Source organism: Stegostoma tigrinum, unplaced genomic scaffold (genome assembly GCF_030684315.1).
Source record: "Stegostoma tigrinum isolate sSteTig4 unplaced genomic scaffold, sSteTig4.hap1 scaffold_402, whole genome shotgun sequence".
Lineage (NCBI taxonomy): Eukaryota > Metazoa > Chordata > Chondrichthyes > Orectolobiformes > Stegostomatidae > Stegostoma > Stegostoma tigrinum.
Genome location: NW_026728330.1, coordinates 29,544 through 53,490, shown reverse-complemented (window position 1 = coordinate 53,490; position 23,947 = coordinate 29,544). Strand labels below are relative to the sequence as shown.

Sequence of the window (23,947 nt, the reverse complement as noted above, 5' to 3'; positions counted from 1 at the left end):
TTTTTTTCAAGCAGTGAAGGTTCATGGGCCAGGATCTTGCTGCCTGTGGAAGGGTTAGAAGCCGAGAAAATAAATGATTTCAGTCACATGAATGCATATCTCTGGGAGCTTCGTTCCTCATATTGCCATTAGATTTTATTTATGGAGGTTCTGTTATATTTAGAGTGGTTTGACTGGCATTCGATGTTTTGACAAAGTTTGCCAGATTTTGTTGGCATCATGTGAACTAACATTGAATTGATACTTGCTTAACTACTAATTATTTTTGGTAGACGCTGTAGAACATACCATATGTATGACAAAATAGCAAAATTACAAGAGAAATCTAGTTCAAAACCGAGGTAACAGAGCACCTTTTTAAAATTAACAAGAACATATAATTAACACACTTAATAGCTGTGGCATAGTGTGATTTAAAAGAATGCTGATGACCAGAAGTGAAATAAGGGTTGTAAGATCCACTATTTGAAACGGAGAAAGAGCCAATTAGATTGTACTTTGGATTTGGATGTAGTGAGAATGAACATCGCTTGAAAAAGATGGATGTTTCAGGTTAAATTGTTCTGAGTCCTGCTTCATAAATACAAAGGAGGGCTTCATGACATACAAAGCTACTGTTCCTCCACCATTGTTCTGCAGGAATTACTGAACCAAACAACAGTATATGACCAGCATCACTGACGGTTCCCTCGTTGGATTTGACATGTTGCATTTGAGAAGGAAATGGCCTGTTTCCATCATTCCAGAGTACTTTTGTGAATCCTTGTATTTATTTCTGGGCCAAATACAGGAATTAATTTTATTTAATAGCTCCAATAAGTTAAAACTGTAATCGAAGTTAGTTTTTTTCCTCCTTTGTCGTGTATCTGTTGGAGTTGCACACAGCACAACGCGTCTTGGCTCAACACAAATTGACACAAAATGAGCAACTTCTAAATGTGACTGAAGTAATCAACCGTTTAATGACCATTTATGATGGTTTGGAACAAAATCACAAGGACTTGGTCAACGTGCCACTCTGTGTCGAAATGTGTCTGAACTAGCTGCTGAACGTCTTTGATACCTATGTATGATTTACACTTTAATGTAGTAAGTTTAGATTGTCCTAAGGTGCACTAAACTGCATGCGACATATTGGATTTTGATATGTACAGGATCAGTTAAGTAAATGTGAAGATTGTCGACTGATTAAAATCAATCCGAGTATTGTTGACATAAGGTTTCAGTATGTTCTAGTTTCATTTCAGTTCAACAGATAAAGTAGTTGACAGTTTTAGCGACTTTTGTTTTAAATCAATAAAATTGAAACTGATATACTTTTGATTCCATTTGGTCAGATCTGCCCAGGATCATGTAGACATCTTGACATTCTGATTGTAATGCTCTTCACGGTGACAAATGTTAGTGCTAGAGAATGACGTGTATAAAATACACAATATGAACATCATCCAGTTAATGTCAAGGAATAAACGGCCAGATGTAGAATAAATTTTCATATGACCCTCAATCTCAGAGTCATACAGCATAGAAACACCATATCTATGCCTACCAACAAACACCAAGCTGCACTAATCTCATTTGTCAACACTTGGTCCAGAGCCTACTTTGACCTAGCATTTTAAATGCTCATCCCAGATGCTTTTTAAATGTTGAGAATACCTGCATCAAAAACCCTCTCAGGCAGTGTGCTCCATATGTCTGCCACTTTTTAGATGAAAAAGCTTTTCCTCAGACTTCCTCCAAAGCATTTAATCCTCACCTTAAACTTGTGCCATCTGGTCTTAGACACATGTGCCATGGGGAATGGATTCTCACCATGTATTCTGCCCGTGCCTGTCATAATTTTCTATGCGTCAATCAGATCCCCACCCACACCTCCGCCTCCTCTGCTCCAAGGAAAACAAACCCAGCATACCAGTCTATCTCATAACTGAGACTTTTTAACCTAGCCAGTATCTTGAAGAGCATTAACTGTGCCATTGTGGTATTTTCCAGGCTAATTGTCCTTCAGCTTATCTCAGTCAGATTGTTTAGTAAACTCCATTCCGGAATAATGTTATGCACTTCACTTGGAAATGTATTAAGACTGTGACAGTATATTGGGGAATCCTTGCAAGCGGAGAGAATTTTATTTTCCTTCAGTCCAAGCTGGATATAATTCTAGGACTTGGAGATGAAAGTCCGGGGTTAATCTTTCGGTGTCCTTCTCTGCACCCGACATGACCTCCAATTTTTCATTTGTATAAAGTTGAGCTTTGTCTGCATGAGATGTGTTCCAATATTAAATCATTTTTGCGACTGTCAATTTTGACATTCTTCATTTGGTGAGTACCCGTCATATTGATTGCAGCTCAAGTTCCTTCTGGATGTCAAAACCAAAATGTTTCATTTTGCAGTAAAATTGCAGACATTGAGCAGAAATTCGCGCTAGGGAGCACAAAAAGGCATAGATTATTTCTCAGTACCACCCTCATTAATAATTATTCCCTTTTTCTACCTGCCAGACAGGAACTAGATGCTGAGAATTACCGAAATGAAATTCAGAGTGGGTGTGTGGTGCTTCCACATTGCTCAATGCTCCTCTGGATCCCCAACTTGGACACTAGTCACCAGCATCTCCAGCCACACCCATCAGTAGCACCCCATGTCCACAGTTTTGACATGTGGCATGTTCCAGCCTCAGCACATCATGGCACATCTCAGATCTGCTTTCAGTACTCTTCTGTACTTCATTGCTGAATTTTGGATTGCAGCAGCCCCCCTCATTGCAGTGCTGCTGCCAGGGCACTTTTATATGCAGGAACAGGCACCCATTCGTGTATTGGGCCACGTTACACATCAGGACACCTTGCTTGAGCTCTCCACTCTCATTTTGTCCCCGCATGAATGCTAACAGCTCCTCTGCCTTGTCTTCATTTGCCTTGTCTTTTTATGGGTTGCCCCCTCTGCCACATCTCACAGACTCATAATGCTAGTATATTGATTAACTTTTTGGCATCGAGACCAAGCCAGACAGCTTGTCATGTTTGTCAGCAGTCATCAATCAAAGGAGTGGATGTGTTGCCGTTCAGCACCGTGATATGTTGATCTCACACCTGCAGCATGTGCCAGCTGCAGAAGCACAGAATGCGTTGCATTGTCTCCAACCTCATGGTCATGCTTCATGTTCTGAGGGGAATGGTCTCCAGTCAAGGGAGGCAGTTTCAGGCAGCAGATCTAGCTAACTCCAGGGCATTGTCTGATATCACTCGAGGGGCTTGGATGCAATCAGTTGGCTGCTCAGAATGATCATGGTCAGGACACTATCCTCATAGGTTGTGAGAAGTCAAACGTTAGACACCTCACTACCTGTGTTGGCTCTTTCTGCCCTACTGTGGGCTGTTTTTCCTGGAATGAAACAAAGGGAGGGATTGAGTGAGATGAAATGAGCTGGTGCATTTGTTAGTGCTCATGTATGTTTGGGAAGGGAGGTGAGGTCTCCTGGGTGAGAGCAAGAGGCACAGAGAACATACAGGAATAATAGCCTTGGGGCCTCAAGTAGACGAGAGCAAGCGAAGACAGACATTGAATGCTTTGGTGAGAATGGTATTACATGAGCTGTGCTGAAGGGTGGTGCAGAATTAGAGAGTGTGTGAATGTGAGGTAGCACAGAACAATGAGGCTCTTCTTCTGTTGGAGCAGGGGTCACTGATCTTGCAGCAATGCTGGATGGTTCTTTTGGTGGTTGAGACTGCATTGACACTGGACAGCCTCAGATGAGTCTGGCCGAGTCTTGTGTCATGGCCTCCTGTGCTTGTCCTTGGGAAAGAGGACAGTTCTGCACTGCACCAATCCATCCACCAGGACTTCCAGGTCCCTAACTGTAAAATAAGGTGCTAATTTCCCCTTTCCTACCCTGTCTGGGACAAATGCTATGAACTGTACAAGGCAGTTCTGGATTCTGAGCATTTTACTGGTTCACAATAGCCTTTAAACATGGCACTAGTGCCAGTAATACCAGGATGGTCCAGTTACGATGAGTAGGAGAACTAACTAGCATCGGCTGAGAGAGGCACAATAGGAGCATTGTTGCCAGTTATTGAATAGGTTTGCCACAACAGCGTGAGAAAATCTGTTCGGTCTTTTGGAGAGCTACTGTCCTTGCAGTGCAATAAAAATGACACTGAACTGATTCATTCCAGTGTTTTAGACCTGAAGATTTAAGAACAGAATTAGACCATTCAGCCCATTGAGTGGGATCAATCATTCTCAATCCCATTCTCCTGTGTCCATACTAAGCAAGAACATATCTATCTACGCCTGAAATCAACTCTGACTTGGCCTTCACAGGTTTCTGCATCAACGAGTTCCACAGATTCACAACTTTCTGACTGAAGAAATTCCTCCTCATCTCCATCCTGAAGGGTAGTCCCTTTGACTCTGAGGCTGTGCCCCCAGGTCCTGGTCTCTCCTACTCGTGGAAACATCATCTCCATGACCACTCTATCCAGGCCTGAATTACCTTCAGTGTGACCCCCTTCATCCTTCTAAACTCCATCGAGTACAGACCCAGAGTTCTCAGCCATTCCTCACATGACAGTCCCTTCATCGCCAGGATTATGTTTGAGAACCTCCTCTAGACCCTGACAAAGGCCCGCACATCCTTCCTTAGACAGATGGCCAAAAACTGCTCTTAATATTCCAAATGCAATATGACCAGAGCCTTACACAGCCTCAGCAATACATCTCTGCTCTTGTATTTTTGCCGTATGGAAATGAATGCTGACATTGCATTTGCCTTCCCAACTGCCAACTGAACCTGCATGTTAAAAGAATCCTGAACTGGGGCATCTTTGTGCTTCAGATTTCTGAAGCCTTTCCCCATTTCGAAAATAGCCTATGCCTGTACTGCCACTTCTCTACAGACTCTCTGTGACCTCCCCACTTCCTCAACACTACTTGCCTCAAGTTGATGAGGGTCGAGCTGTGGATGTGGTGTATATGGACTTCAGTAAGGCATTTGATAAGGTTCCCCATGGTAGGCTCATTCAGAAGGTCAGGAGGAATGGGATACAGGGGAACTTAGCTGCTTGGATACAGAATTGGCTGGCCAACAGAAGACAGCGAGTGGTAGTAGAAGGAAAATATTCTGCCTGGAAGTCAGTGGTGAGTGGAGTTCCACAGGGCTCTGTCCTTGGGCCTCTACTGTTTGTAATTTTTATTAATGACTTGGACGAGGGGATTGAAGGATGGGTCAGCAAGTTTGCAGACGACACAAAGGTCGGCGGTGTCGTTGACAGTGTAGAGGGCTGTTGTAGGCTGCAGCGGGACATTGACAGGATGCAGAGATGGGCTGAGAGGTGGCAGATGGAGTTCAACCTGGTTAAATGCGAGGTGATGCATTTTGGAAGGTCGAATTTGAAAGCTGAGTACAGGATTAAGGATAGGATTCTTGGCAGCGTGGAGGAACAGAGGGATCTTGGTGTGCAGATACATAGATCCCTTAAAATGGCCACCCAAGTGGACAGGGTTGTTAAGAAAGCATATGGTGTTTTGGCTTTCATTAACAGGGGGATTGAGTTTAAGAGTCGTGAGATCTTGTTGCAGCTCTATAAAACTTTGGTTAGACCGCACTTGGAATACTGCATCCAGTTCTGGGCGCCCTATTATAGGAAAGATGTGGATGCTTTGGAGAGGGTTCAGAGGAGGTTTACCAGGATGCTGCCTGGACTGGAGGGCTTATCTTATGAAGAGAGGTTGACTGAGCTCGGTCTCTTTTCATTGGAGAAAAGGAGGAGGAGAGGGGACCTAATTGAGGTATACAAGATAATGAGAGGCATAGATAGAGTTGATAGCCAGAGACTATTTCCCAGGGCAGAAATGGCTAGCACGAGGGGTCATAGTTTTAAGCTGTTTGGAGGAAAGTATAGAGGGGATGTCAGAGGCAGGTTCTTTACGCAGAGAGTTGTGGGAGCATGGAATGCGTTGCCAGCAGCAGTTGTGGAAGCAAGGTCATTGGGGTCATTTGAGAGACTGCTGGACATGTATATGGTCACAGAAATTTGAGGGTGCATACATGAGGATCAATGGTCGGCACAACATTGTGGGCTGAAGGGCCTGTTCTGTGCTGTACTGTTCTATGTTCTATGTTCTACTTGCCTCTCCACCTATCGAAATGTCATCTGCAAACTTAGCAACAACCCCCTGTGGACAACAATACCATTAGTTCCTTTGTCCAGATTGCTAATGTATAACGTGAATGGCTGTAGTCTGAACTCTGATGACTGTGGAACTCCTGTAGTTGCTGGCTGCCATCCTGCAAAAGACCCTTTTATTGCCACTCTCTGCATTCTGCCAGTTAGCCGATCCTCTATCCATGCCAGTACCTACTCCCTAACACCATAAGCTCATTTTTTTTATTTTGAAGCGTCCTGTGTGGCACCTTGTCAAAGGCTTTCTGAAAATCCAAACAGATAAAGTTCAATGGCTCTCTTTTGTTTTTACTCACTGGTTACATTCTCAAAGAATCTAACAGAGACCTTCCCTTGACAAAGTTGTGTTTTCTCAGCCCAATTTAACATGTAGTTCCAAGTATTACCATGTCCTTCCAAGTACTCTCCGATCTCATCCTTAATAATGGATTCTAAAATCTGACCTAATGACAGGCTAACAGGTTTTTCTCGTCTTTTAATTTCTTGTCTTTTGCCTCCCTCCATTTTAAACAGGGGTGTTATATTTGCCATTTTGTACTCCTTTGGGACCCACCCTGACTCCAGTAATTCCTGAAAGATCATCAATACCTGCATGGTCTTCTTACTTATCTCCTTCAGAACTCTGGGGGGCAGTCCATCTGGTCCATGTAATTTACCATCTTCTCGGAATTATAGAATTCCTACAGAGCGGAAAGAGGCCATTGGGTCTGCACCATCTCCGTCAAGAACATCCCACCAAGACCCAGCCCTGTACTGTGTCCCGGCAAGCTCACATTTGCCATGGCTGATCCACCTTGCCTGCACATCTTTGGACTGTGGATGGAAATCAGAGCACCTGGCGGAGACCCGTGCGGACATGGGGAGAATGTACAAATTCCACACAGACCCTTCAGCTTCCCCTGTACCTTCTCCTTAGTGATGGCCACCGCACTCACTTCTGCTTCAGACTCCCTTAAAGTTCTACTACTGGTGCCTTCCAACCTGAAGACTGATGCAAAATACTTGTTCAGTTCCTCTGCCATTTCTTTGTTCCCCAACACTACTTATTTGGCCCCTCTTGAAATTTTCTTTGGATTTACAGGGGTGTTTTACGATAACAATATCTACTTTATTGTGTTGACAAATGGATTGTTGAGATGATCACAGAAACAATAAGCAAAATTCATCAGTACTCTCAATTAACAATCATATATATATTAATATCACAATCAATGCATTTCCATCAGGTAAGCACGTAACTGGATCTTTCTAACCCGGCAGTTTTCACTTTTCATTTCTCAGATTTCACTCTCAGACAGAACAGTTGATGTAGTCACACTGTTCGTTAAAAATAGCATCCACTGTATTTTTCCCCATGTTGTAGCTCGTGGATTTGTGTAACCTTCATGTATAGAATCTGTGTTCGTTTTCAAGGAATTTATTACTTTCGTGATTTCAGGTGTTACATTCAGAAGGGTACCATGCTGCAATTCGAGCCTGCTGTTTCCAGAGTAATCCCAATGTGGAAGATTTTAAAAAGTATGTAAATTTCCCTAATTTACCTGTCTTTTAGATCCAAACTGATGAAGACCACGGTCCAGGTTTCTGTTCTTAACCAGAATGCCTATTTATTGCAAATGCATGGATTCTCACTACAGACAGATATTTACAAAGATTGGACACATATATGTACAAATTAAAACTGTAAGGCCCCTGTAAACTCATCTTCCTGCAGACAAACTTCGAGGGGAGAAGGATAAAACATGGATATTATAGGTGGAAAAAAATTCTAAGTCAGCTGTTCAGTGGTCCCTGTTCACAGGATTTGCGAAGATGATCTTGAGGATATAAAACAAATGAATAAATATCCCAGATTGACTTATTATCTATTAAAACCTGTGTTGATGATATGGCATTGCTATGATCATAAAGTAGAACATTGTCCAAGTTCCTGTGAGCATTACCGTAGTTTTCATTTGTATTCTCCATGTCGGGAACATAGTTAATTTGTACTTTACTGACTAAGTGACCTTTGCTCATCTACAGTTCAGTTGCAAACAGGCAATATTTTATTATTCTAATTTCGTAACTTTGGTTTGGAATTTTGTCATGGGAAATGTATTTCACTTATGCTCCTCTGCGTAATTGTAGCCAATCCTCCATTGGCAAAGAAGCACACAACTACAGCAGTTAATAAAAGAAAGAACTGCATTTATGTAGCATATTTTATGGTCTCCGGTATAAAAAGTACTTTATAGGCAGCTAAACTACTTTTGAAATGTCGTCACTGATGTAGCATAAGAAAACATGTCGTATTTAAAATAGTCAGAAGTAAAGAAAATGAAATAATAAAGAAATAGTAAATAGTAAAATGAATATGAAATTATGAATGTAAAGAAATATAAAATCTTCAGCCCCTTGCGAGTGGAGACATAGAATCAGGAGATGCAGAGTCAGTATGGAGCCTACCAGGGAGGAGGCAATTCTGGATCTGGTGTTGGGCAACGAACTGGATTTGATCAGGGACCTCGAAGTAAGGAAGCCATTAGAGGTAGTGATGATAATATGATAAGTTTTAATCAGCAATTTGAGACGGAGAAGGGAGAATCGGAAGTGTCAGTATTGTAGTTGAACAAAGGGAACTATGGAGCGATGAGGGAGGAGCTGTCTAAAGTTCAATGGTTCAATACCGTAGCAGGGATGGCAGTGGAACAACAATGGCAGGTATTTCTGGATATAATGCACAAGGTGTAGGATCAGTTCATTCCAAAGAGCAAGAAAGATCCTAAGGGGAGGCAGGGACGGCCATGGCTGACGAGGGAAGTTAAGGACTCTATAAAGATAAAAGAGAAGTATAACATAGCAAAGATGAGTGGGAAGCCGGAGGACTGGGAAGGTTTTCAAGAGCAAAAGAAGTTGACTAAAAAGGCAATACGCAGAGAAAAAAATGAGGTACAAAGGAAAACTGACCAAAAATATTAAGGAGGATAGTAAGGATAACAAAGTGTGGAGCTGGATGAACACAGCAGGCCAAGCAGCATCTCAGGAGCACAAAAGCTGATGTTTCGGGCCTCGATGAAGGGTCTAGGCCCGAAACATCAGCTTTTGTGCTCCTGAGATGCTGCTTGGCCTGCTGTGTTCATCCAGCTCCACACTTTGTTATCTTGGATTCTTCAGCATCTGCAGTTCCCATTATCAAGGAGGATAGAAAAAGGTATGTGAAAAAAAAATGGTTAAGACTAGAATTGGGCCCTTGAAGACAGAAAAGAGTGAATTTATTATGGGGATCAAGGAAATAGCAGAAGAGTTGAATAGGTACTTTGGATCTGTCTTCACTAGGGAAGACACAAGCAATCTCCCAGATGTAATGGTGGCTGAAGGACGTAGGGTAATGGATGAACTGAAGGGTATTTATATTCATCAGGAAATGGTGTTGGGTCTGAAGGCTGCTAAGTCCCTGGTACCTGATGGTCTGCATCCCAGGGGACTTAAGGAGGTGGCTCTAGAAATCGTGAACGGATTGGTAATCATTTTCCCATGTTCTACAGATTCAGGATCAGTTCCTGCAGGTTGGAGGGTGGCTAATGTTGTCCCACTTTTCAAGAAAGGAGGGAGAGACAAAACAGGAAATTATAGACCGGTTAGCCTGACGTCAGTGGTGGGAACGATGCTGGAGTGAATTATAAAAGATGAAATTACAACTCATTTGGATAGCCGTAACAGGATAGGTCAGAGCCAGCATGGATTTATGAAGGGGAAATTGCGCTTGACTAATCTTCTGGAATTTTTTGAGGATGTAACTGTGAAGATGGACAAGCGAGAACCAGTGGATGGAGTGGACCAGGACTTTCAGAAAGCCTTTGATAAATTTCCACAGAGGAGATTAGTGAGCAAAATTAGGGCACATGTTATTGGGGGCAAAATACTGAGTTGGATTGAAAATTGGCTGTCTGACAGGAAGCAGAGAGTAGTGATAAACGGGTCCCTTTGGGAATGGCAGGCGGTGACCAGTGGGGTACCACAAGGTTCGGTGCTGGGACTGCAGCTGTTTACAATATACATTAATGATATAGATGAAGGCACTAAAAGTAATATTAGCAGATTTGTCAATGACACAAAGCTGGGCGGCAGTGTGAAATGTGAGGAGGATGTTATGAGAATACAGGGTGACTTGGACAGGCGAGGTGAGTGGACGGATGCATGGCAGATGCAGTTTAATGTGGACAAATGTGTGGTTATCCACCTTGGTGGAAAGAACAGGAAGGCAGATAACTATCAAAATGGAGTCAAGTTAGGTAAAGGGGAAGTACAACGAGATCTAGGTGTTCTTGTACAGAAGTCAATGAAAACAAGCACGCAGGTACAGCAGGCAGTGAAGAAAGCTCATGGCATGCTGGCATTCATAACAAGAGGAATTGAGTATCGGAGCAAAGAGGTCCTTCTGCAGCTGTACAGGGCCCTGGCTTACAAGGATGAGAGGGGGTCTGATTGAGATGTATAAGATTATTAAAGGATTGGACACTCTGGAGGCAGGAACCATGTTTCCGCTGACGGGTGAGTCCAGAACCAGAGGACACAGTTTAAAAATAAGGAGTAGGGCATTTAGAACAGAGTTGAGAAAAAAACTTCTTCACCCAGAGAGCGGTGGATGTATGGAATGCTCAGCCCCAGAAGGCAATAGAGGCACAAGTCTCTGGATCGTTTCAAGAAAGAGATGGATAGAGCTCTTAAAGATAATGGAATCAAGGGTTATGGGGATAAGGCAAGAACAGGATACTGATTGTGGATGATCAGCCATGATTATAATGAATGGTGGTGCTGGCTCGAAGGGCTGAATGGCCTACTTCTGCACCTGTTGTCTACTGTAAAAGTTAATTGTATAAGATTGATTCAGACGGTCCCATATTTCTGGTGTTGGCAGCTTGTTCAGATAGGGAAAAGAACATGGTTGATCTTGATGAAGGGCCTAGGCCCGAAACGTCAGCTTTTGTGCTCCTGAGATGCTGCTTGGCCTGCTGTGTTCATCCAGCCTCACATTTTATTATCTTGGAATCTCCAGCATCTGCAGTTCCCATTATCTCTGGTTGATCCTGATTCTGCTCCTGTTTGTGACACAGTAGCCTCTTCGAGCAACAATTCTTGAATGTTGATGGGACATTGAAACGCAGGTAGATTATCGTGATCACTTGTTGAAAATGGATAGCAGCCAGTAGTTCTCTTTGCTCTCAACCAGTGACCAGTAGGCAATGGTCAAACAGTACGTAACCCAGAGGCCACAAGCCCCCCTGAGACATGATGTCAGTTGAGTCTCGTGAATAACTACCCGCTCATGGACTATCTGCCGATAAAGCATGGTATTAAATCTCACATACACTGCTCTCTACCATTTTAATCGAAGTATTTATCACTCGTTGTATAGAAACAGATCACACAAACTGAAATGGCATATGCGCAAATACCAACATAGAAGTTCTATATAGTAGCATTTTGTTTAAAGTTGTATTTATAAAATGAAAGGGTGAAATATTAATTTTCACAAATCATATTAAGGTGCTATAGAAATCTATGGAAGTGAGAAATTTGTTTTTTGATTCAATACATGTCTGACAAATGACAATTCAAAGAGATCTTTGTTTTAGCTCGAGTGGGTCGCGGAATCGTCCTCATTAGGGGCATTTAAGTGACTATTAGACAGGCATATGGATGGTAATATAAGATAGGGGTGGAGGTTTGATAGACCTGAGGTTTCGGGTAAAAGTTCGGCACAACATCGTGGGCTGAAGGGCCTGTACTGTTCGATGTTCTATGTATCTTATGCTGTATTCAAATCAGTAAAGTGAGTCAGTGACATTCTGCAATTTCCTTTTCCAGGGGTTGGAGTCGAAGAATCAGAGTGCTTTCTTTGAAAATTGTCTTGATCTGTCCATCCAAGCGTCAACTGGAGGAAAAATACAAGTGTCAGTACTAAATCTATCATTGCTGATACACTTGTAAACTGTAGGTTTAACTGGAGGTAAACTTTGTTTAATAAACTAGCACACTCAATAAACTGACAAAAATTACATACCAGATGTTTACTGTCTTCTCATAATCTCTGTGATGTCTGGTGAGGGTGCAAGTGAGAAGGCTCTCTGCCAGTAAGTTTTAGTTCACGCAAAGTTGCATCATTACTGAAGTTATTTATGCTGTAAATGAAGGAGAACAGTGATGTGTATATCCTGTGCATTATGTTCCTATTATCGAGTGTGTGTTTTTTGTGTGTGTGGACCTATTGATCAACTGGAATTTTTGATTATTCAGCACATTCCTGGGACCACAGGTGCTGTTTAACAAAAGGTTTGCTGTATTAGTATATTTCTGTATTTAGTCACTGCCACGATGAGTGTTAAATCATAACTTGGTCTGTGCAGAATGTGCACAGTGCATTCCTGCAAGATAAATGATGCGCTACATATGTATGATGCTATTGTTTCTCAAAGACACTAGCCTCAGCAGCTGTTTTTGTTCCCAATCATGTTTTCATCATTAGAATACTGGGAAAAATATTCAGAAGTGTGGTATGACTCTACTGCTCACTTGCAGCAGTGATAACACTTAATGTGAGGTCATGTTTTTGCCCATTTGTTGTTCTGTTGGTCAGCAATGTAACTCACAAACTAATGGGCATATTTCATTGAAAACTGATACATATGAGTATGGTCCAAGGAAGAACTGATTAGTTCTTGACAGATCTAGATTTATTTCTCTATTTTCTAAAGCATCTGTTAAAATTGGTAGGAACGGCAAATGATCATCTTTCTGGAATATTGTTGATTGATTTAGAATGTTGTGGATTGTGTCAGCCCTGATAGTAGAATTTGTCATAACTATCAAAATATGAGCAGATTTTTGAGAGCAGATTATCAAATTGGCCTGAAGCTTTCTCAGTGAGATGGAAGCTTTTAATAAAAGGATTTATTTTGTCGGCCTTGCATTTACAAAGAATCAGTCAAGTGGAGAAATGCCTCAAAGAAAAGCTGTGTAATTATAGACTCATGGATGTTTGGTGCACAGGAGGAGGCCGTGCGGTCCGTAGTTCCTGCACTGCTCAACAAAGCTCTGTCTACATTGAACTCACATGGCATTGATTTCCGTTTTGATTGTTTGGCCCATAGCCCTGGAGCCTACGGCAACACAAGTGAACATCTAAATACTGCTTAAATATTCAGACACTTTCTGAATCAGTCACACTTTCAGTCAGTGAGCTCAGGACTCCCACCACACTGGGAAAATAGGTTCTCCTCAGCTCCCCTCTTAGCTTTCTACCTGTGAACTTCAATCTGTGCCCCCTGTTTATTGACATGTCTACGAATGGAAAAAGCAACTTCCAGTTAACCTTTCCATGTCCTTCAAAATCTTAAACACCTTCACCATGTCCCCTAGTCTGCTCCAATCTTGGCATCGGTCAGATGGGCAGGTCAGTGGCGGATTGATGTAGCCTGAAGAAGGAATAAGATGAGAGTACTTAACGTGGCAAAGCCTGTCGTGCCCGATGGAGGTCAGCAATGGCAGTCAGCAGAGAAGTCCACCGGCAAGGATGGGCGGGCCCTAGCCCAACGCAGGGGAATACAAACCGTCACGGGGGAAGCCTCGTTCAGAGTGTCTGCAAATTCGTGGCTTAAGAAAGGACTGTAATGTTTGACTTTTTAAACTTTTGTTTTTATTTTTCTACTGTTATACTAAGAAGACTGTCGTGCTGAACTTTTTAACTTATTCATTTATTTTTCTAACATAGAACGTGGAACGGTACAGCGCAGTACAGGCCCTTCGGCCCACGATGTTGTATCAAACTTTTACCCTCATCCTAAGGTCTATCTAACCTCCACCCCTACCTTATATTGTCATCCATTTGCTTGTCTAATAGCCAATTAAATGCCCCTAATGAGGCTGACTTCACTACCCTCTCCGGCATTGCATTCCACTCCCCTATGACTCTGAGCAAAGAAGGATGGATACCTTTTCTACTTCTGCAACTAAAATTTCGTACCAAGGTACTTTGTCCCTGAGATGACACCGTCTGAGGTGACATTGTACTCTTGTACCGTGTATTGAATACATGTGATAATAAAACCTAAATCTAAATCTAATGCATAGCAGGACACTGGGAAGCTTAGAGGAGAAAAGGGATGCTGGGGTGCTTGTTCATAAATTCCTGAAGGGGTCAGGACAGGCTAGTAAGGGTTGTTACAAAGACATATGGGACATCTCCCTTTATCAGTCGTGGCGTAGATTCTAAGAATGGGGAGGTCACTTTGGAGCTGTTTAAAAGTTTGTTTCGGCCACAGCTGGAGTCGTGTGTGGCGTTTTGGTCACCACCCATTAGGCCTTGTTAGCCCTCCAGAGTTCGTTAGCCCACATTTTTCCTGGTTGAGTTCCAATTGCTGTGCCCAGCTGACCAGTCAGTTGATCTCCTCCTGAAGTTTATTCATCCTGCCTGTCAACCAATTTTAGATCCAGTGTGCCACTTTGCCTTTGATCCCATGGCTGTTATTTACATGACCATTCCACCGATATCCTCCTCACTGAATTAGTGATTTGCTAGCGACACGGTCATACACTCTGTGTTTAAGCTGAAATGATGAATCTCATTGACAAATTTCAAGGGCCCTTGTGGCAAGCCCTGCACAACCCCACTCAAAGCAAACATCCTGTCAGATAGATATCTCTCTACCGTCAATCACCCTGTGCTCTCTGCCTCAGCCAGTTTTGGCTCCAGTGTGCCTCTTTGCCTTTGATCCCGTTGACTGCTGTTTTCTTGATCACTCTGCCAAGGGGGGCTTTACTAAGTCCACATCAAATGCATAAGCTCATCAACACTCCAACATCTCCTCAAAAAAGGATCAAATTTCTGAAATGTGACCTCATCTTAACAAATCCATACTGACTATCCCTGATTAATTCATGCAAGTACATTCTACCCCTAAGAATGCCTCTTTATAGCTTCTCCAGTGCTGAGATTATTCTGACTGGCCATAAATTTCTTGGTCTGTTCCTCTCTCCGTTTGTTCATAGTAGGACAACGTTAATAGTCCCTAGAGTCAGTAATTAAGAAAGCGCATGTAATGTCGTTTATCTCAAGAGGGTTGGAATATAAAAGCAGCAATGTGCCTCTGAGGCTTTATAAGGCTCTCGTTAGGCCCCATTTAGAATACTGTGTCCAATTTTGGGCCCCATGCTTCAGGAAGGACATTCTAGCCCTGGAGCGTGTCCAGCGTAGATTCACATGGATGATCCCTGGAATGGTAGGTTTAGCGTATGATGAACGGCTGAGGATCCTGGGATTGTACTCATTAAAGTTTAGAAGGTCGAGGGGAGATCTAATAGAAACTTACAAGATAATGAATGGTTTAGAAGGGGTGGACGCTCGGAAGTTGTTTCCGTTAGGAGGGGAGACGAGGACCCGTGGGCACAGACTTAAAATTAGAGGGGGTAAATTTAAAACTGAAATGAGACAACATTTCTTCAGCCAGAGAGTGGTGGGCTTGTGGAATTCATTGCCGCAGAGTGCATGGAGGCCGGGTTGTTGGATGCCTTCAAGGCAGAGATCGACAAATTCTTGATCTCAAAAGGAATCAAGGGCTGCGGGGAGAGTGCAGGGAAGTGGTGTTGAAATGCCCATCATCCATGATTTAAATGGCGGAGTGGACTTCATGGGCCGAATGGCCCAACTTCGACTTGTATCTTGTGGTCTTAAGGGGCTGGACATGAAGCCATTAGAGGTGAGTGTAGGTGGGGAGGGAGGGAGGGGATAGGTCACTCTGGGGAGGACGAACAGGTCAAGGGGGTGGGAGGAGCTTCATAGGTAGGGAATGGGGCTTGGCTTGAGCTGGGAGGAGCAGATGGGTAAGAGGAAGAACAGATTAGGGAGGTGGGGACGAGATGGGCTAGTTTTGGGATGCAGTGGTGGGAGTGGAGATTTTGAAGCTTGTGAAATCCACATTGATAGCATTGGGCTGCAGAGTTCCCAAGGCTCAGTTAAGGAAGGACAACAAACATTGATCAGTCAGTCATACATCCAGCAAGAAAACTTTATTTTTTTAAAAAAATAGGATGCATCTGTTAATCAAGTGGCAAAGCATTATCGAGTTTTGAGAAGATTTGTAGCTCAGGGTTCAGGTTCTGGATGTAAGATTGCTCAATGAGCTGGAAGGTTAGTTTTCAGATGATTCGTCACCATTCCAGGTAAAATCATCAGTGAGCCTCCGGTGAAGCGCTGGAGTTCGGTCCCGCTTTCTCTTCAAGTGTTTAGGTTTCCTTGGGTTGGTGATGTCATTTCCTGTTCTTTCTCTCAGAGGATGGGAGATGGATTTGGAGCCAATGTGTCCTCCCTGGTGTAGTTTGTGTATGGAATGAACTGCCAGAGGCTATTATACTCACAGTATTTAAAAGTCACCTGCATGGACACATGAATAGGAAGGGTCTGGAGGGATATGGGCAACATGCTGGCAAATGGAACTAGTCAGTTACGATATCTGGTCGGCCTGAAGGGTTTGTTTCCCTGCTGTACAACTCTGCGACTCTGTCTCTTTGTCTTTGTCTCCCCCTCCCCCTCTCTCATTTGCTCCAGACCCACCCCCCACCACACACACAATCTCTGTCTCTCCATCTCTGTGTGTGTGCGCCTCACTCTCTGTCTGTCTGTGTCTCTCTCTCTCTCGCTGTGCACTTCTCTGTCTCTCTCCTTCTCTTTCACTGTCTCTTTGGTCTTTGTGTGTGTGTGCCCCTCTCTGTCTCTGCCTCCCTCTGTATGTGCTTCTGCCTTTCTCTCTCTCCGTCGACCCCCCACCCACTCTGCGCCGCCCCTCCCCCCGCCTTTTCCTCCATCTCTCTTACTCTCTAGCCGAGCCTCTCCACCCGCTCAGCAGGGAGCGTTGTGAGTTTCTTTCGAACAAAGTTTAAAGATCTCTGTTTGAACCCAACCCATCCGCAATCAGACTGCATTTCTAATCCCCCCCCCCTCTCTCTCTCTCTCTCTCTCTCTCTCTCTCACACACACACACACACACTGTCTCTTTCTCCCTTTCAGTCAATCCCCTTCCTCTCCTGGTCCTACTCACGCCTTTTCCCACCCCCCGACTCTGCCTCGGCGATGAGTCCGCTGTCTGGATCCCTTTACCCAGGAGTGGGCTGAGGACCCAGCGGTTCGGCAGCGGGGATCATCGCACCACGCTCCTGGACCCCTACAACCTCCTGTTCTCCAGCGGCCTCCAGCATGACCACCGGGCTAGGAGCAGGCATCCGGGCTGCCGGAGCGCTCGCTGCTCAGTGGCTCAGCCCTGCGCCGCCTTTGCCGGGAGCGGGGATCCGAGGTGGGAGAAGGCCTCTTCGCCCGGCTCCTGGGCACAGCTACCTGCCTGAACAGCTGCCTGGCACCGAGCCTGCGCTCCCCGAGCACCCGGCCGCGGGTCCGCGACGCCTTCCGGGGCTGAGTAGCCGAAAACTATCTCCTACTGCAAGGTGAGAGCGGGGTTTGGGGTGAAGGGAGGACTGGGGACATGAGCACGGTCCCTGTTTCACATCCTGCGCCGCTCCTATCACAAGGCGAGGGGTTGGGAATGTATGTTTTGGGGGTGAGAATAGCCCTCCTCGGGTGAGGGAAGGCTGGGGACATTGGGAGGGTGTCTATTATACAGCCCTGCGCGGGTTTCCGTAGCCGAACAGCCTACTGCTCTCGTACTACAAGGTAAAGGGAAGGAGGGGGTTGGAATGGGGTGGGGTTTCGAGGATAGCCGTCCTGGAAGTGAGAGGACATGGTGAGAGTCACTATTGTACAGCCCAGTGACTGAATGGCTTACAGCTACTGCAAAAGGGTCGGTTTAGGAGAGGGGTGTTGTAGGGAGGTTTGGGGTCACGGGCAGAGCTGCTTTCTGCAGCTGAACAGCTACTGCCACAAGATGAGATGGGAGAAGGTGTTTTCGGAGTGAGGGGATGCTCCCTCACCCCGCCGCTGTGGGAAGTAGGATCTTTATCGCACAGCACTCCGACGACAAGGTGGGAAGGCAGGAGGGGCTCCTGGGGATGAGGGAAGGACAGAACCAGGGTCAGTATAAGGTTAGGGGCTGAACAGACCCCTTCCAGGGGCTATGGGGAGCTCTTGATGCCCTGCACCAAGCGACCAGCCGAGATCGACCCGCAGCTCTCCGACTACAAGGGGACCCTGTCTCAGAGGCTGGAGCATTTCTAGCCGGAGCTCTGAGGGAAAGGGTCATCGCATCCAAAACGTTATCTCGGTACTTTTTCTTCACAGATGCTGAGCATTTTCAGCAACTTGTGTTTGCATTTCTACCCGGAGGTGGGTTTGTGGAGAGACACCATGGGAAGGGAATGGGTGTGGGGTTTGATGGGGCAGTCACAGAGACTGTCGAGAGAGAGAGAGAGGCAACCCCTGTGTCAGGGTTTGGAAAATCTCCGGCAGTGCTTCATTTCTCTCTCAGCCGAAGGCGCTGCGTGCTTTGGTTTCCTTTGCTCTTGTACTCTCTCCCCCTGTGAATAAAGCCAGAGTGAGAGAGAGAGAGTTTGTGGTGGGAGAGAGAAAAGGGACAGAAAGATGGAAATAAAGGAGCATGACAAGGGCCAGCAGAGGTGAGAGAGGGGGAGAGAATCAGAGTGAGGGAGGAAGAGTGATAAAACACAAACAAAAGAGAATGGGAGGTAACGAGGTGTTCATGAGCATGAAACAGCAGGACATGCAGCATCAGAGGCCAGGGAAGCTGATGTCAGCCTGTCTGCTGTGTTCATCTCCCTTCCTCCGTTCCCCCCCTCCTCCTGCCCCTTTGCCCCCCCTCCTCCTCCTGCCCCTTTGCCCCCCCTCCTCCTCCTGCCCCTTTGCCCCCCCTCCTCCTCCTGCCCCTTTGCCCCCCTCCTCCTCCTGCCCCTTTGCCCCCCCTTCCTCTTGCTCCCTCCATTCATCCATTCCTTCTTCCAGTCAGTCCTCGCTCCCTCCCTCCCTCGCTCCCTCCCACCAGCCATCCATTCCTCCCTCCCTCGCTCCCTCTAGTCAGTCAAAACAACTAAGAAAATTACAGCACAGGAACAGGTCCTTCAGCCCTCCAAGCCTGCGCCGATCAAGATCCTCTGTCTCACCTGTCACCTATTTTCTCACGGTCTGTGTCCATTTGCTCCCTGCCCATCCACGTGCCTGTCCAAATATATCTTAAAAGACGCTAACGTGTCTGCGTCTCCCACCTCCGCTGGCAACACGTTCCAGGTGCCCACCAACCTCTGTGTAAAGAACTTTCCATGCATATGTCCCTTAAACTTTGCTCCTCTCACTTTGAACTCATGACCCCTCGTAATTGAGTCCTCCACTCTGTGGGTAAAAAGCTTTTTGCTGTTCACCCTGTCTATACCCTCATGATTTTGTGGACCTCAATCAGGTCCCCCCCAATCTCCATCTTTCTCATGAAAATAATCCTAGTCTACTCAACCTCTCTTCATGGCGAGCACCCTCCATACAAGGCAGCATCCTGGTGAACCTCCTCTGCACCCTCTCCAAAGCATCCACATCCTTTTGGTAATGTGGCGACTGGAACTGTGCACAGTAGTCCAAATGTGGCCAAACCAAAGTCCGATACAACTGCAACATGACCTTGGCAAGTCTTGTACTCAATACCCCATCCAATGAAGGAAAGTATGCCATATGCCTTCGAGACCACCCTATTGACCTGCGTTGTCACCTTCAGGGAACAATGGACCTGAACACCCAGATCTCTCTGTTCATCAATTTTCCCCAAGACTTTTCCATTTACTGTATAGTTCGTCCTTGAATTTGATCTTCCAAAATGCATCACCCTGCATTTGCCCGGATTGAACTCCATCTGCCATTTATCTGCCCAACTCTCCAGTCTACCTATGTTCTGCTGTAACCTCTGATAGTCCCCTTCACTATCGGCTTCTCCATTCCTCCCTTGTAGTGCGATTAGGCAAGACTAAGGAGGCATAGAATGGGTTAGCAAAATGCAGGGCAATGGGGACAATTGAATTGTGGAGCTGGTTTAAGGAGCAGATATTGCGTGTCCTTGATAGGTACGTCCCTGTCAGGCAGGGAGGAAGCGATCAGCTAAGGGAACCGTGGTTTACTAAAAAAATTGTATCTCTTGTTAAGCAGAAGAGGGAGGCTGATGTGACGATGAGACCAGATGGTTCACATGAGGTGATGGAGAGCTACAGATTAGTTAGGAAGGATTTAAAGAGAGAGTTAAGAAGAGCAAGGAGGGTACACGAGCAGACACTGGCAGGTAAATAAAGGAGACCCCGAAAGCTTTCGATAGGTATGTGAGGAATAAGAGGATGACTTGGGTAGGCATAGGGCCAGTCAAAGACAGAAGTGGGAAGTTGTGTGTGGACGCTGTGGAGATTGGAGAGGTGCTAAATTAATGTTTCTCATCTGTTTTCACTGAGGGACAGGAGAATATTGTAGAGGAGGTGACTGAGTTAGAGGCTACTAGAATTGAAAGGGTTAAGGTTAGTAAGGAGGAAGTGTCATCAATTCCACAACGTGTGACGGTAGGTAAAGCCCCTGGGCCTGATAGGATTTTTCCGAGGATTGTCTGGGATGCTAGGGAGGAGGTGGTGGAGCCTTTGGCCTTGATCTTGGAGTCCTCATTATCTACAGGTTTCGTACCAGAGGAGTGGAGGATTGCAAATGTTGTGCCCTTGTTCAAGAGGGGCAGTAGGAATGACCCAGGCAATTATAGACCTGTGAGCCTTAGGTGTGTTGCAGGAAAAATTTTGGAAAGGATTATAAGAGACAGGATTTATAATCATCCAACAAGCAACAACTTGATTGGAGATAGTCAGCATGGATTCGTCAAGGGCAGGTCGTGTCTCACAAACCTCACTGAGTTTTTTGAGAAGGTGACCAAACATGTGGATGAGGGTCGGGCAGTTGGCGTGGTGTACATGGACTTCAGTAAAGTCTTTGATAAGTTTCCCCATGGTAGGCTCTCGGAGAAAATACAGAGGCTCGGGATTGAGGGAGATTTAGCCATTTGGATTAGAAACTGGCTTTCGGTAAGAAGGCAACAAGTGGTGGTTGATGGAAAATATTCAGCCTGGAGTCCGGTTACGCGTGGTGTGCCTCAAGGATCTGTTTTGTGACCACTGCTGTTTGTCATTTGTATAAATGACTTGGACGCAGGAATTGGTGGATGGGTTTGTGAGTTTGCAGATGACACTAAAGTCGGTGGAGTGGTGGACAGTGTGGAAGAATGTTGCAGGTTGCAGGGAGACTTGGATAAACTGCAGAATTGTCCCGAAATTTGGCAAATGGAGATTAATATGGATAAATGTGAGGTGATTCACTTTGGGAGGAATAATAGGAAGGCAGAACACCGGGTCAACGGAAAGATTATTGGCAGTGTAGATGAGCAGAGGGATCTTGGTGTCCATCTACATAGATTCCTGAAAATTGCCACCCAGGTTGATAGTGCTGTTCAGAAGTCTGATGGTGTTTTAGGTTTCATTGGTAGAGGGATTGAGTTGCGGAGACGTGATGTCATGCTGCAACTCTACAAAACGCTAGTGCGGCCTCGGTTCGAATATTGCGTGGTCGCTCCATTACAGGAAGGATGTGGAATCGTTGGAACAGGTGCAGAGGAGATTTACCAGAATGTTGCCTGGTCTGGAGCGAAGGTCTCATGAAGAAAGGCTGAGGAACTTGGGTCCCTTCTCATTGGAGAGAAGGAGGCTCAGGGGGATTTAATAGAGATATACAAGATGGTCAGTGGATTAGATAGGGTGCACAGTGAGAGTCTTTTTCCGAGGATGATGACTTCAGCTTGTACAAGGGGGTGCAGCTACACATTGAGGGGTGATGGATTTAAGACAGATGTCAGAGGCAGGTTCTTTACTCAGAGTGGTAAGGGCGTGGAATGCCCTGCCTGCCAATGAAGTTAACTCAGCCACATGAGGGGCATTTAAACAGCCCTTGGATCAGCATATGTTTGACAATAGGATAGTGCAGGGGAATGGGCTTCGATTAGTTCACAGGTCGGCGTAACATGGAGAGCCGAAGGGCCTGTTCTGCGTTGTGTTCTTCTATGTTCAGTTACAGTTCACAGATTACTCTACCACTCATTTTAGTGTTGTGTGAAAAGGATAATGAACATCTGCAGAAGGACGCAGAAAGTGTCAGTGAATGGACAATGGCAGATGGAGTGCAACGATGGTAAATGAGAGACTCCATTTTGGTAGCAATTAGGGCAAAATGGAGTATTAGTTAAATGGTGAAAAATTGTAGCATGCTGCTATTCCCCGGTTGAATGTTTTAAAGGCCAAGACAGACAGATCTTTGAACAGCAAAGGAATTGAGTTTAAAAATCGGGAGGGGATGCTTAAGTTGTATAGGGTGCTGGTGAGGCTTGATGTCGAATAGTTTGTACAGTTTTAGTCTCCTCACTTGAGAAAGGATGTGCTGGCAGTGGAGGGGGTGCAAAGGAGCTTCACAAGATTGATTCCACAATTGAAAATGTTGCTGTATGGGGAGAGATTGAGGAGACTTGGATTGCACTCTCTGAGACTTCGAAGAATGAGGGGTGTTCTAATAGCACCTTTTAAAATGATGAAAGAAATAGATAGGAAAGAAACACGGAAGTTGTTTCCGCTGATGGGTGAAATTACAACCAGGCAGCACAGCCTCAAAATAAGGGTGAACAGTTTGAAGACTGAGTTGAGGATGAGCTTCTTCATCCAAAGGGTTGTGAATCTGTGGAATTCTCTGCTCAGTGAAACAGTCAAGGTTCCCTGGTTGAATGTTTTAAAGGCCAAGACAGATAGATCTTTGAACAGGAAAGGAATTGAGTGTTATGGTGAATGGGAGGGTAAGTGGAACTGAGTCCGCAAAAAGATCAGCGATGACCTTATTGAATGGCGGAGCGAGCTGGAAGAGACAGATGACCTACTCCTTTATTTCTTCTGTCCATATGTCCTTAGATTGCCATCCTTGTCATTCCTCCTTCCCTGGAATAGGCCAGTTCTGAACGCTGATCAGTAGGTCTTTAAATATCTCCCGCGTATCAAATGCCGACTTGTTCAATCAAAGCTCCTCCCAATTAATACTGCTCAGCTCCTACCTAATACTGATGTAATTTTCCTTCCCACAATTTCGTAGCTTCCCCCAAGGTCCTGATTATTCATAGCTATCTTAAAATGTAAGGAGAGGCGATCACCCCGTTTAAGAAGCTCCTGGTTCAGTGTTTTTCCCCATGTGGGAGTCAACTACAGGTTTTCTTGTTCCAAGGTTGGGGAGGAAATAGCCGATTGGTATTATTGCTGGACTGTTAATTCAGAGACTTAGATAACATTCTGGGGACCTGTGTTCAAATCCCAGCACAGCAGGTGGTGGAATTTGAATTGAATACAAAAGAAAATCATGAATGAAGAATCTAATGATGACCATGAATCCATTGTCAAATGTCAGAAAAACCCACCTGCTTCACTGATGTCCTTTCGGAAAGGAAACTGCCATCCTTACATGGTCTGGCCTACATGTGACTGCAGACCCACAGCCAGATGATTGACTCTGAACTGTCCCCTGGGCAATTCGGGATGGACAATAAACACTGCCGAGCTAGTGATGTCGTCCTCCCATTAGCAAATAAATAAAATTGGATTCTATGTCTTCCGATTGAAGATCGTTTCTTGTTCTCACAGTAATTTCATCGCTTAGTCAGTTTCCCTCTTGCCTGTCTTTTTGGAATGTCACGTAGCCCTGCACATTTACCTCCAGTGTTGATCGC

General features: G+C 45.0%; 1 long non-coding RNA gene across 1 annotated transcript in view; it reads left to right on the top strand.

Moving 5' to 3' along the window:
* LOC132208460 (uncharacterized) overlaps nt 1–12,488 on the top strand; it is a 34,910-nt gene extending 22,422 nt beyond the window's left edge. Inside the window, exons 2-3 of the long non-coding RNA XR_009444545.1 lie at nt 7,630–7,709; nt 12,042–12,488. This is a non-coding gene — a long non-coding RNA (uncharacterized LOC132208460). The remainder of the gene's footprint in view (nt 1–7,629; nt 7,710–12,041) is intronic.
* Nucleotides 12,489–23,947: the final 11,459 nt, after the last annotated feature.